At 40.8% G+C, this 12931-nt stretch overlaps 1 long non-coding RNA gene across 1 annotated transcript; it reads right to left on the bottom strand.

The window, feature by feature from the left end:
* Positions 1–338: 338 nt before the first annotated feature.
* Positions 339–8876, bottom strand: LOC138145452 (uncharacterized). The gene is made up of 4 exons (XR_011164232.1): positions 8581–8876; positions 7021–7113; positions 3716–3811; positions 339–886 (listed from the first exon to the last, which is right to left on the bottom strand). It is a non-coding gene; the product is annotated as an uncharacterized lncRNA (long non-coding RNA).
* Between the last annotated feature and the right edge of the window lie 4055 nt (positions 8877–12931).

The following is a 12931-nucleotide window of genomic DNA, read 5'->3' as shown; positions in this document are numbered from 1 at the left end:
ATTTTGACATTTAATAGCTATGTGATTAAGAGCAAGTCAATTAACTGCTTTGTAACTTAGACTCCATTATAATGTGACAGTGGGGGAAAAATACTGAACATGGAGTCCTAGAACCTAAATTCAAATTTCACTTCTGCTGCTTAACTCCGGTAAATCATTTAAGTCATCCAGGTCTTGATCTCATCTTTCGAAAAACATTCTTTCTAACTCTAAATCTATGACAAGAGTTCTTTATGATGGTGATATCACACATCCTTTTAGAAATAGCCAGCACAATGTTTTTGTTTGCATAGTGCTTTCACACCACCAAATCGTTTTATTTGATCTTTGATCTACTCTATGAAAAAAGTACCACACAAACATCACTGTCATCATCATCACCATTTTCTATTTGAAGAAACTAAAGCCCAGTAAAGTAAACTGACTTGGCCATAGCCAATAAGCGTTATGGTGGACTTAGAACCCAGGTTCTTCCTACCTCCAGAGTCCTGTTGACTTTTACAGAGCAGCACTAACTCATAGGGTTATTCTGAGGAAACCTCTTTGTAAGCCTTAAGGGGCTACATAAATGTTAGTTATTACCATTATCACATTCAATTTAACTCAAACTGAGTTCAGGTTTCTTGAATGCCTGTAGGGTAAATGGCTTTGTACTGAGTGTTATATATAGTCACATCATCCGGAATTCATTAAGCATCAGTCAGAGCTCTTTTGGACATCAACCATTCAGCACATGATCAAGTTCTTCTTGGATTCTCCTAAGTTTACCAATGTGAGACTTCAGCTGGGTAAGACAGATCTTGGAATTGTCCAAAGTGCAAGGATCCCTCTGGAGCTGGTAACCTGGAATTTGGAGCATTCCATGCAGTTTTCTGAAGAAGGTAAACTGAAAGAAATGAAACAGAGTGACAAATCATCCACTGGCCTAGAACACAAAGAGAACACAAGGGAAAGTGCAGCACAATATAAAAAGCAGTACTAGTCTGAGAGTTGGGACAATGGGACCACAGATTTAGAGCTAGACATAACCTCAGCTGCCATCTGGTTCAAACCCACGATATTATAGGTAAAGAAACCAGACCCAAAGAAGCAAAAAGAGTTGTCCAAAGTGACAACCTTAGTTAGTGGTGGCAGAGCCCAGATTCAAAGCTAAATTTTCTGACCTAACTATGATATGATAAATGTTAACAACCAGCTTTCTGGGAGGAAAATGTATGCAGAACAGACTTTTAAGTTTAATCTTCATTATTAGCTTTTCTCCATCAATTTGTTAAGTCTAAACAATATACAAAATAATAAATCAAGCCTTAATTTGTAGTGTTTGCCTATTTCTGTGGTATAAATGCCTTAGATAGAAATTTAACAATTGTTCTGGTAGGCTGGTTTGAGCTGGCTCCAGCACCCTTTGTCTGACCTCACAAGCAACATTCTTTCCACTCCCCCATACTCTTCAACCTGCCTATTCCATTGAGGAGGCAACTAGGTATAACAGTACATAGGATATTGGATTTGGAGTCAGGGAGACCTGGACTCAAATCAGTCTCTTATTAGCTGCGTGATCCTTGCACAAGTCACTTAATAGCTCTCAACCTTAATCTCTACCTTGCATCTGCCTTGGCTAGTTTCAGCTCCTTGGAATTAGATACCCCTTCCAGGGTAAGCTCATCACTTCTAAACTCACCACCATGCTGCTAACACAAGCCTTAATTGATCCCACCTCCCTCAGCCTCCTTTCCCCTCTGTTTGAAAGACAGAATATCAAACTCCTCCCAATGCCTTCCTTTATAGAGGGCAGAAACAGAACTCTCAGATCATTCCACCTTGCATCTGATGCCCTTTCTATGTGCAAACACACACACACACACACACACACACACACACAGTTTTTGTTCTTTCAGTTCTATTTTACATGTTTTCTTCTCCCATTAGAATGCAAGCTCCTCGAACATTGTACACAGTAACAACCACATTGTGCAATGACAGACTTTGATAGACTTAGCCCTTCTCAGCAATGTAAGGATCTAAGACAACTCCAAAAGACTCAGAATGGAAAATGCTATCCACATCCAGAGAAAGAACTGTGGGGTCTGAATGCAGATAGAAGCAGACTATCTGCTCTCCCTTTCGTTTGTTGTCGTTTTTCGTTGTTTCTGCTTTCTCGTGGTTCCTCCCATTCATTCTAATTCTTCTTTACATCATGATTAATGGGAAAATGTTTAATATGAAGGCTTAAGTAGAGCTTATACCTGATTGCATGCTGTCTTGGGGAGGGGGGAGGAGAGGGGAAGAAAATTTGAAACTCAAAATCTTATGGAAGTGAATTATAAAACTAAAAACAAATTAATTATTTTTTTTCTTAAAAGAATGTCTTCTATGCAACATGACTAAGGTGAAAATGTGTTTAATAGGAATGCATATGTAGAGCCCATATCAGATTGCAAGCTGTCTTGGGGAGGGAGAGGGGAAGTAGGAGGAGAAAATTTAAAAACTTACGGAAGTGATTGTTGAAAACTAAAAATAAATAATTTAATTTAAAAAAAAGAATGTAAGCTCCTTGAGGGCAGAGACAGTATTTCCTTATGCTTCTGTTTGTATTACCAGCACTTTACACAGGATCTGGTATACAGTAAGTGCTTAATAATTATTTATTGACTGACTGACCACAAAGTTTCATGTACAATTGGGACTTTACTCAGGTGGAAAGAGGAGGTTTCACAAATGTAGTGGGACCTGAATCCCAAAGGCCTCCTTTTGATTACTCACCAAAGTTTCAAAGTCATAGATTTAGAGCTCTTAGAAAGTCCATGACTCTCATTTTAAAGAAGGAATCTGAGACCCAAGACAAGGAAGCTAGCCAGGCTCACACACGTAACTGGTTGTAGAGTCCACATTTGAACTGAGGTCATCTGATTACCAATTAACTTCCTCTGTGACTAAGCCCCTACCAGAGCAAAGACAAAGGAATGTCCAGGCAGGAGGGATCGTGACACATACCTACTGAATTCAATTGACCAAAACATTATTTTTACCTTTTATAGGGTAAAAGCAGCAGTGGCAGATTTCTGATCAAGCCAAGGATAGCTTCCTAACACCTAGGGCCATTACAAAACTTAAACAGTAGAATATAGGAAGCCATATCCATCAAGGGCATTAGACACCACTCTTATCCTGGGGGAGCTCACAAACACTACCGACAAAAGATGAGTCTAAGCCAACACACTTGGAAAGAAGCTTGCTTAAAATAAAGGCATGTAGAATCCACGGAGTGGCGAATGTGTAGTGGAATGTAAATAGTGCCAGACTCAGACTCAGGCTGACCTCTTGTCCAGGCTCTGCTATTAACTAGCTGTGTGGCCTTTACCTCTATGGACCTCCATTTCCTCACCTATAAAATGAGGGCCTTGAACGACAAAATCTCCATGGTCCCTCTCAGGAGTTCCAGCATTCTGTGATGCTAGTCTCTTAAATTCCCTGATAGGGGAAAGGTAAAAAGGTACCCAAGTGTATCCTACCCTCTGTGGAACTAATATACCTAGACATGCAACGACAGTGTCAGTTTGACTCTAAAATACATGGCTTCAGAAGACAAAGAAAACTCTTCTCTACTAAAATTCTCTCCATGAGCACTGGAGCTTTTGCAGAGACTTTTTTCAGTCTCTCTTTTTTTTCATTAAATGCTCATAAATTAAAATCAACAGAAGACAAGATTCCTTACATTCTGAATCAAACTCAGCCAGTGTTTCTCTCCTGCATATGTGGGTTATTAACAAAGATGGTCCCTGCATGCCCTTCTGATTTCCAAAAGAGCCACCTGGAATGCAAAGAGAAAACATTTTAACAGGCTTACAGTTGAGAAAAACTGATTCTTCCTCTTTCTCCTTTGGGGAGAAGGTGCTTTTATTATCTGAAGGCATCTAGTCACTGTAGTTTTAGAGGGGCCTATCAAAGGGAATAGAATAATAACCCCTTATACCACTACAGAGCAGCAGCTTAGCACAGTGGAGAGAGGGAGAGCTGGCTTTGAAGTCTGACAGATCTGAGTTCAATTCCCGCTTCTGACACATATGGAGTATGTGACCCTCAGCAAGTCACTCAGCTCTCAGTGTTTTGGTCACTTCTTTAATGCTGTCAGTTGTCAAAGAGGTTCCAGCCTATATTGGTAGACAGAATGCTCTCCTCTGGGACTCCCCAGACTATGGGTGGGGAATCTGTGACCTCGAGGCTACATGTGGCCCTAGATCCTCAAGTGCACCCTTTGCCTGAATCTAAACTTCACAGAACAAATCAAAGGGCAGCACCTGAGGACCTACAGGGCCACATGTGGCCTCAAGGCTGCAGGTTCCTCACCGCTGCTCAGACCACTGAAACCACAGGCCCAGTGTGTATCACTAGACTTTATTTCTAGAACATTTTCACATCTACTTTCTCCTTTGATCTATACCAAAACACCTTGTGAAGCAGGTGGTATTAATATTATTACATTTCACAGAGAAGGAAACAGAGGCTTGACAAAGCAAAGTGGCTTGTCCAAGGTCACACAGCAAGAAGAAGAGTCTGGATAAATCTTCTTCCTCTAGAAATTATCTCCTATACAACCCTCTCTACATAACCTTCAATCATGCCCTCTCCATCTCCTACATCTCTGCCCCAAGTCTCTCTCCATTTCAATCTACTCTCCAAAATGTTGCTAAAGAGATTTTCCAAAAGTGTCCATTTGGTCACATCACTCCTCTACTCAAAACAAAACAAAACAAAAAAACTCCAGTACCTCCTTGACTCAAATATATTGAGTCAAGAAGCTAGGTGGCACAGTGGATAGAGTGCTGGGTGTGGAGACAAGAAGATTAATCTTTCCAAGTTAAAATCTGGCCTCAGATACTTCCTAGCTGTGTGACCTTGGGCAAGTCACTTTACCCTGTTTGTCTCAATTTATTCATCTGTGAAATCAGCTGGAGAAGGAAATGGGAAATCACCCCACTATCTTCGTCAAGAAAATACCAAATGGGGCCACAGAGTAAACTATGACTGAAAAACAATGATATAAAAATACAGTCCTCTCTTAACTTTTAAAAATTCTTACAACCTGGCCCCACTGAATATTGCTCCCCATCCCATCATCTATGACTGAAAACACTGTCCTCTCTTTTTTTCCTCTACGCCACTCCATCGCCCATCCCCGTACTTTGGCACTGAAGGTCCCCCATGACTGAAATGCACCTTCTCCTCATTCTTGCCTCATAGATTCACTTTATTCCCCTAAGACACAGTTTCAGCTCTAACTTCCACATTAAGCTTCTTCTGAACCCCCCCCCCAACTACCAGTACCCATGCTCCCTTGCATTTATTCTTTATATGCTTACATGTGACCTTGTTGTCATCTGAAGTAAAATGTAAGCTCTTTGAGAGGACAGATAATTTCATTCTCTATTTTTCTATCTCTAGCAATGAACAGTGCCTGGTACTTAACAAAATCTTAATGGATGTATTGGATTAGAATCTGCCTCCAAATCCAGTGCTATTTATACTCTAATGTACTGCTAAGACCTATTGTCTGCTAAATGAATGATTCAGTGGTTAGTTTTCAGATTCTGTTTGCTTTGTCTAGACTCTAGACCCTCAAGTCAAATCATGGGGATTTTCAATTATATTGTACCTTTCTGGCTCCCATCCAATTAGAACATTTTCAACTTAGGAAGCTAACTCAGATATTCAATTACTTCCCTTGCTCTCAGACCCAGGCATGGGATGAATGAATGAAATGGCATTTATTAAATGTTTACTATGTGCCAATCACTCTTTTAAGCGTTGGGAATACAAATAGAAAATCAAGGTAGGCCTTGTTCTCAAGGGACCCTCGGTGGGGGAAATAATACATGAGGGAGGGATGAGGTGCAGGGTAAATGGGAAGTCTCAGTCATTTTTATGGTTCAGTGGCAATGATAGATAGTAAAGTCCATAGGTTCTTAGGAATCACATTAACACAAGTAAACACTGAATCAACAGAGAAACAATCCCAGCCACATTTCCAAATGAGTATAGTTCTCTTCTCTTTTTTTTCCTCTGTCTCTACCAAGTAATCTGGGACACAAACTCTTCCAGAGAATTCATGGTTCCAATGGGGCAAGATCTTCCCCTGCAATCAGAATGGAGCATTTGAACCTTGAGTATGGAAAGCTAGGTATTAATGTTTGCCATTATCTACTATCCTCTATTCATTACTTGTCCAGCCACTCCTGGTCCAGAGACCATGCAGCTTATGACTTCCTTTGCCTTAAGCATTGCTCACTACTCCTAGATAGACTTATCTCCAAGTTTTCTTGGTTCATTCTTGCAACCATGAACCCTGGAAGAGGATTAGATGGATAGATAGTGTCATGGAAACATCAAATATGAATTTGGACAGACTTCAAGAGACAGTGGAAGATAGAAGGGCCTGGCCTTCTATGGTCCATGGGGTCACAAAGAGTCAGACACAACTGAGTGACTGAGTCATTAAGTGTCTGAGACTGAATATGAACTCAGATTTTCCTGATTGCAAGCGGTCTCATTTGTTAAACATAAAATAGGAGGAATAAAAAGGTGATAATCATTCATTGTTTTAATAACATGTTTTAAAATTTTCTTAGAACCATCATAAATTACTTAAACATTAGAACTTTATAGTACCATAGAGATCATTTCCCCCCTCATGTTGCCATTTTAAAAAGGAAGAGACTGAGGTCCAGAGAGGAAATATGACTTTCCCCAGATTTCATAGAAAGGTAGTATAAGAGCTCGAATTGAACCCCACACAATGCATCATTCACATAATTTCAGGGGAGGAGGGAAAAATCTTCATTAGCCTTTAGTGAACAAAAATGGAACAGAGGAAATTAAATGTCAGTGAAATTAAATGTGGTACTGTATTTGGCGTTAAACATTAGCCCAACTGAGACTCACCAAAATGCTCTCTTGACTAAGAAAGTAGGATTGGGATGTGAAAGCAAGTAACATGTTTCCAGAAATCTCAAACATCCATACCTTATGGGGGTGAATGTGAGCAATTCCAGAGATTTCATTGTCCCCAGTTGTCTCCATCATAGGTCTGCCATGATCTCATCTTCCCTTGCTGTCCTAGAAGAAATTCCCAACCTTGGAGTAAGGCTAGTCATTTCTAAATTTCACCACCTGTACATTGGCCAGCCTCCTCCTTTCCCTTCTTCCTAAATTTCAACTCTGTCCCTTGGACCCTGGGCCACAGTAAGTGAGCTTTCACCTTATTATGCCTTTAAGCAGGTCAACATGTGCTGCTGAACCCTGCCCCCCCCCCACCCCCAGTTTTCTAGCTCCTTTTTACATGTTTTCTTCCTACATTAGAAGGGAAGTTCCTTGAGGGTAGGAGCTAACTATCTATAGGTATCCTAAGCACTTAGTACAGTAACTGGCACAAGTAAGTAATAAATAAATGCGCATCCATTCATTCATTTGCTAATGAATTGGACAACAAAAGTTGTGATATAGACTCAAAAAAGCAGAGCAAAGCAATTGGGATTTTTCCCAGAGCAAGAGGAGCTTAGAGGGGGCATGCTTCCTCTTAAGTGGACCTTTGGCCCACCCATCCAAGCTATGGCCAGAACCTTTGTACTACAACTACCCCCAAGCCCTCACCTGGGTCTTGGGTCACCTCTGCCTTGGTCTCATCACAACTGCCCTGCCCCCCCTTCCAGTCTGATGCATTGTCATCTTGGGAGGAGAGATTAAACTTCACAAGATCACATAACTGTAAAGCTAGAAAAATTCTTGATCTATTTTGTTTTGAAGAAAAGATCAGAAGCAGTTGAAGGGCATTCTTGGAACAGATTGCAGGTTCCTCTTTAGTGGAGGGCTACAAGCAAAGTCCTGATGTCCACTTTGGTGACACAGTACAGGGGATTTTTGTTCAAAAAGGTATTGGATTAGATGGTCTCCAACTACTGCCTCTTACTATTCCCAATTCTGTGGAAGGGGAAGTGGGACTTGAACTTGTCTCACTTCAAAACATCAAATGACTTCTAGGTCTTACTCTACCCTAATTATCAGTGTGGTCATGGGAATGATTCCATCACACTGTTTTTCATGTATAAGGTATGGGCTTGTGATTTGACCATCATAGAGAATTCCCTAAAGAGGATACTCCCTCTGCCAAAATAAGTTGGCATTTTCCCTACAACTTAAGGTTGTAAAGAGTTGCCCAGAGCACTGAGAGATTAAGTGATTTGCCCAGGATCACACAACCATTACATTACAGATGCAGGACTTTAACCCAGGACTTCCTAGAAGAGTCACTGGAATAATAATATATTTATATGGCAATCTAAAGTACATTTACTCACATGATGTTCATTCACAACAACTACATTTAACAGAGGTGGAAACTGATCATTATCATTTGCCCTAAATCACTGTAAGTTATTGAGCCAAGACTTGAACTCAAGCCTTCAAATCTTAGTTCCTTTCTGGTGCACCAATAGGGAAAATAACTGTCACCTCAGTTCCATAAACTAGGAAACATTTGCTTAAGTTGAATAGAGTCAGAATCAGTGGAGCCAGTAGTTAGCTTACCTTGGAGACATTTGACTCATCTGTACACAGATCCCTCTTTACTTGCAGCTCACAAGGGTATTTAAAAAGCAAAACAAAACACTGCCCCATTACTTGCTTTGAAATCTTCCGCTTGGATGCCTGGCATTAGTTTGCTCTAGAATTAAGGCAATCTCAGTGTTTCCATATAGTTCGTTTCCATTTCTCGATAGGCTGTTGAGTTCCATTGGCCTATTTCAAATGAATTCATTTTATGCATTTAAATGAAAGTACAACAATGAGTAGGAGGACCCCTCTAAGTGAGAACAGTCAAACAATCAGATGTAGAAGGCAATTCTTTGCAGGCTTTTAATACTTATTACTATTCACCCTGACAATCACTTGCCAGATTTATCACAGTTCCATCTTCCAACATGGAAAAAAATATGGTTGTGATTTCATCATGGGATGCTTGTTCTCATGGTATTTCTGAAGCATGTTATGAGGCTTCAAGGAAGGTTTCCCAAATTCAAACCTCAGGCCTTTCCTTCGATTAGTAATGCTAAGGGGAGACTTATGTAGTTTTTTAATTGCAGCATAGCAATTGATGGCCCCAATTTGCTTGCTTAGAGCCTCAAGTGAATTTTCAGTACTGGGTTGGTTACATGAAATGCTAGTTGGGGAGAGGGGGAAGATGCCACTTTCAGTAGGAAGTTCTCGCTGAACCCAGAGGCAGTGTAAAGTGTGCAAAGGAAAATAGAATGCAAATATATAGAGGAGTCCACTGGCTGGGGTGGGTGTCCTTTATATATTAAATGATGCTAAGAGATCCTACCACTACCACTTGTAGAGGCAAGCACCCCAGCATATCCAGGGTGGCTGCCAACACAGGCTCCTAGATCTGCTTTTCTAAAGGGAAGCAACTCAAATTGGGTTAACCAGCTTACCCTAATCAATCAAACATACCATTCACCTTGTTCAGGGGAAAAAGTCAGCAGCCCAAACTTCTGAGTATACAGATAGAAGTTACAAGAAAACAGAAAAAACATATCCAACTCCAACTGTCTTGACATCTATACCTAGTCAGTTACCAGAGAGGGAAGCATCAACATCTGGGTTTCTCAAAGCTGGGGGGCTCTCAACATCTGCCCAGAGTATCATCTGGTCAAATCACACTCTCTCAAAGTGAGTCCCAAAGCAAAGCCTCACATCAAGCCATCTCCTGGCTCAGAGAATGTAACAACCCTCTTGACCCACTGCCCAATCAAAAAATATCTCCTGAAAAACAAGCCTACCACCACAGGCTCCAGGTGCACTTAACCTAGGGGCAGGGAAGATCTTAAAAATTTACATTCCTATAATACCACTACATAAGATAGTGAAAGGAGAAAAGTCTTCCCCTCTTCCACTTCTGATTCTCTGTAGAAGAATTTTAGTTTATGTGGAAAATCTTCCAGAAACCTGGAGCATCCTTATCTTCAGTTTACACTTTGGTTAAAATAAAAGTGGATTTTCAGTGTCCCGCCATAGGGCGCTGGGAGTTAGTATATCTGAGCCCTGGCTAACTGAGATGTATAGTGAGGCATGAGGCTAGACCTGTAGGGTCTTTACTGACCCAAGGAAGAAGATAAGCATGTACACAGGTGTCCTTACTGGACCTCTAAACAAGTAAAGAGATGAGGGGTCAACCAAAGCATAAGATCTGGAAAGAGTAGATGGTGACCTTGACAGAACACCAGAGTCAAAATCCAGGCAACCATGAATATGATACCTTAGAGAGATGACAAAGCTAAGTAGGATAGACACAAGGGAAAAGTGGAAATAGAAGTCTGCCTGACAGGTTAAAATCATGGCAGAGACAGATAGGAATTACAGGGGTGGGTCTTTCCATTAGGAAGCTATAGAGTGGCAGACAGGGGTAAGAAGTTTTAGCGTGCCTTTGCATCAACATGGTAGCCCTGTCCATTCCAGTGTCATAAAATCACAGGACCCATAATTCTGTATGTTTTGATAGACAAATAGAACATTTATTAAGACCTTATTCTGTGCTGGTCCCTGTGCTAAGTGTTAGGGATATAGATATATATAGTCAGGAATGTCCCTGATCTCAAGAACCTTACACTTTTATATAGGAAAAAAACACATAAAGAAGAAGAAGAAACTGGGGTGGAGAGGGAGTTACTCTACAGCAGCATGGTTTAGCAGTGGTTACTAGGATGTGACATTGAGGGCCTGATTCCAGGCAATACCTTTACTTTTCCACATTTCCGTTCATGTTTATTACATGCTTCCATTGTGCAGAGAGTCTTGTGTTGGGTACTGGAAGGGTGAGGGGGGCAGGGAGGAAGAGGGAGACAAATAGTTGAGATAATACCATCTCTTATTAACTAGTAGGAACTTTCCATATACACATTGACTTCAGGTACTTAGAAATATGGGCTTTGGAATAAGGAAACATGGAACAAGTTAGGGGGCATCCACAGTACAATTGTCAGTCAGTAACTGCCTGATTCTACCCAGTCATTCCCCACCTTGAGCCACCCAAATCCTTCAAGGTGGTTTTGCTTCCCTAGGAATGTGGAAGGCAAAGGCAGCTCTGAGCACAGCTGCTTCTCATATATAGTAGGTGATCAATTGTGTTTCGAAAACTGCACTAACATCCCCTATGTTACTTTGGGTTCAAAAACCAGTGGTGATAGGGTATTAAATGTGGAAACATTGAAGGAATTCCATGAGATTTTCCTTTTATCCCCTCCTTATATCATTTCACTCAGATGTCTTCCTCTACTTTCTTTCTTTATCCCTGTCACACAAAAAGTGGTGGCCCTTCTTACCAGAGCAAACCACTCTACATACACTTATTATCCCATTATAACCAATTTTCTCTAGTCGATTGCCCCTACACCACTCATTCTTTTATCTTCAAACTCTTTTAAACTACTGATAGTTTCCCTATGCCCTACCAATGGGTCCATTTCTCCCTTATCTTTTAAAAAACCCTCACTTGATCCAACTGTCTCCATTAGTTATTATTCTATTTTTTCCACCCTTTTATGGCTAAATTCCTTGAAAAAGGTGTCTACAATTGATGGCTTCGCTTCTCTTACTCTGCAGTCTGGCTTCTGACCTCAACAATCAACTGAAACTGGTCACTTCAAAGCTACCGGTGATCTCTTAATTGCCAAATCTAATGTTTTTTTTTCTCAATCCTCTTCTCCTAGACATATTTTTGTGTTTAGATTTTTATGACTCTTTTCTCATAATTCTCCTTCCATAAATTCAACAGCTCCTTCCTTCTCAGTCTCCTTTGTTGAATCTTCATCGAGGTCACTCCCACTACTGGCTTCCTAGCATCCCTACTCCACACTGTGCATATATCCCAAAGCTCTATCCTGGGTCCTCTTCTCTTCTCCCTCAATGCTATTTCTCTTGGTGGTGCTAGCAGCTCCCATGGATCCATTTATTTTTGTGTAGATTATTCTCAAATCTATTTATCCAGCCTCAACCTCTATCTTGACCTCCAGTCTCATATCTCCAACTGCCTATTAGACACTTCAAACTAGATATCCCATAAACATCTAAAGTTCAACATTTCCAAAACAGAATTCATTATCTCTTCCCCCCACCCTGTCCCAATTCTTCCCCTCTTCCTGATTTCCCCATTCTGGTTGAGGTTACAACTTAAACACCATCTTCAGTATTTTATCTCTTGATTCCATATCCAATCTGTTGCTGTCTTGTCATTTCCATCTTCATAACATCTCTCCTATATTCCCCTTCTTTCCCCTGACATGGCCACAGCCTTGTTTGGACACTCACCATCTCATGCCTGTACTATTACAATAGCCTTCTGGTTGCTCTTCCTAAAGTGCAGGTCTCACCATGCCATCCCCCATTGAGTAAACTCTAATGGCTCCCTATTATCTCCAGGAACAAATATAAAATTTTATGCTTGATTTTTAAAACCCTTCAAAACCTAGCCCCTTCCTATCTCTCCAGTGTTCTTACACTCAACTGTCTTCCACATATACTATGATCCTGTGACCCCGGCCTCCTTGATCCTCAAACATGACACACCATCTCCTTACTTGATATCTTTTCATTGGCTGTCTTCCATTCCCAGAATTCTCCCCTCCTTACCTCTGCCTCCTGGCTTCCCTGGATGCCTGCAGAATTCAGCTCAAACATTGCATTTGCAAGGTCTTTTTCCTTCTCCTCACTGTCCCCAGTATTTTCCATCTGAGATTATCTTCCATTTGCCCTGTATATATTTTATATATACAAGGTTGTTTTCCTGTTTTCTCCCTAGTTGCAATGTGAGTTCCTAGAGGGAAGGAATTCTTTTGCCATTTTTTTTTATACCCCACACTTAGCATAGAGTCTGTGGCATAGT

The sequence above is a fragment of the Petaurus breviceps genome, unplaced genomic scaffold (genome assembly GCF_028583685.1).
Source record: "Petaurus breviceps papuanus isolate PSGF00001 unplaced genomic scaffold, PetGlider_PUasm1.0 90740, whole genome shotgun sequence".
Taxonomy (NCBI): domain Eukaryota; kingdom Metazoa; phylum Chordata; class Mammalia; order Diprotodontia; family Petauridae; genus Petaurus; species Petaurus breviceps.
This window is presented reverse-complemented; position numbering and strand designations above follow the sequence as displayed.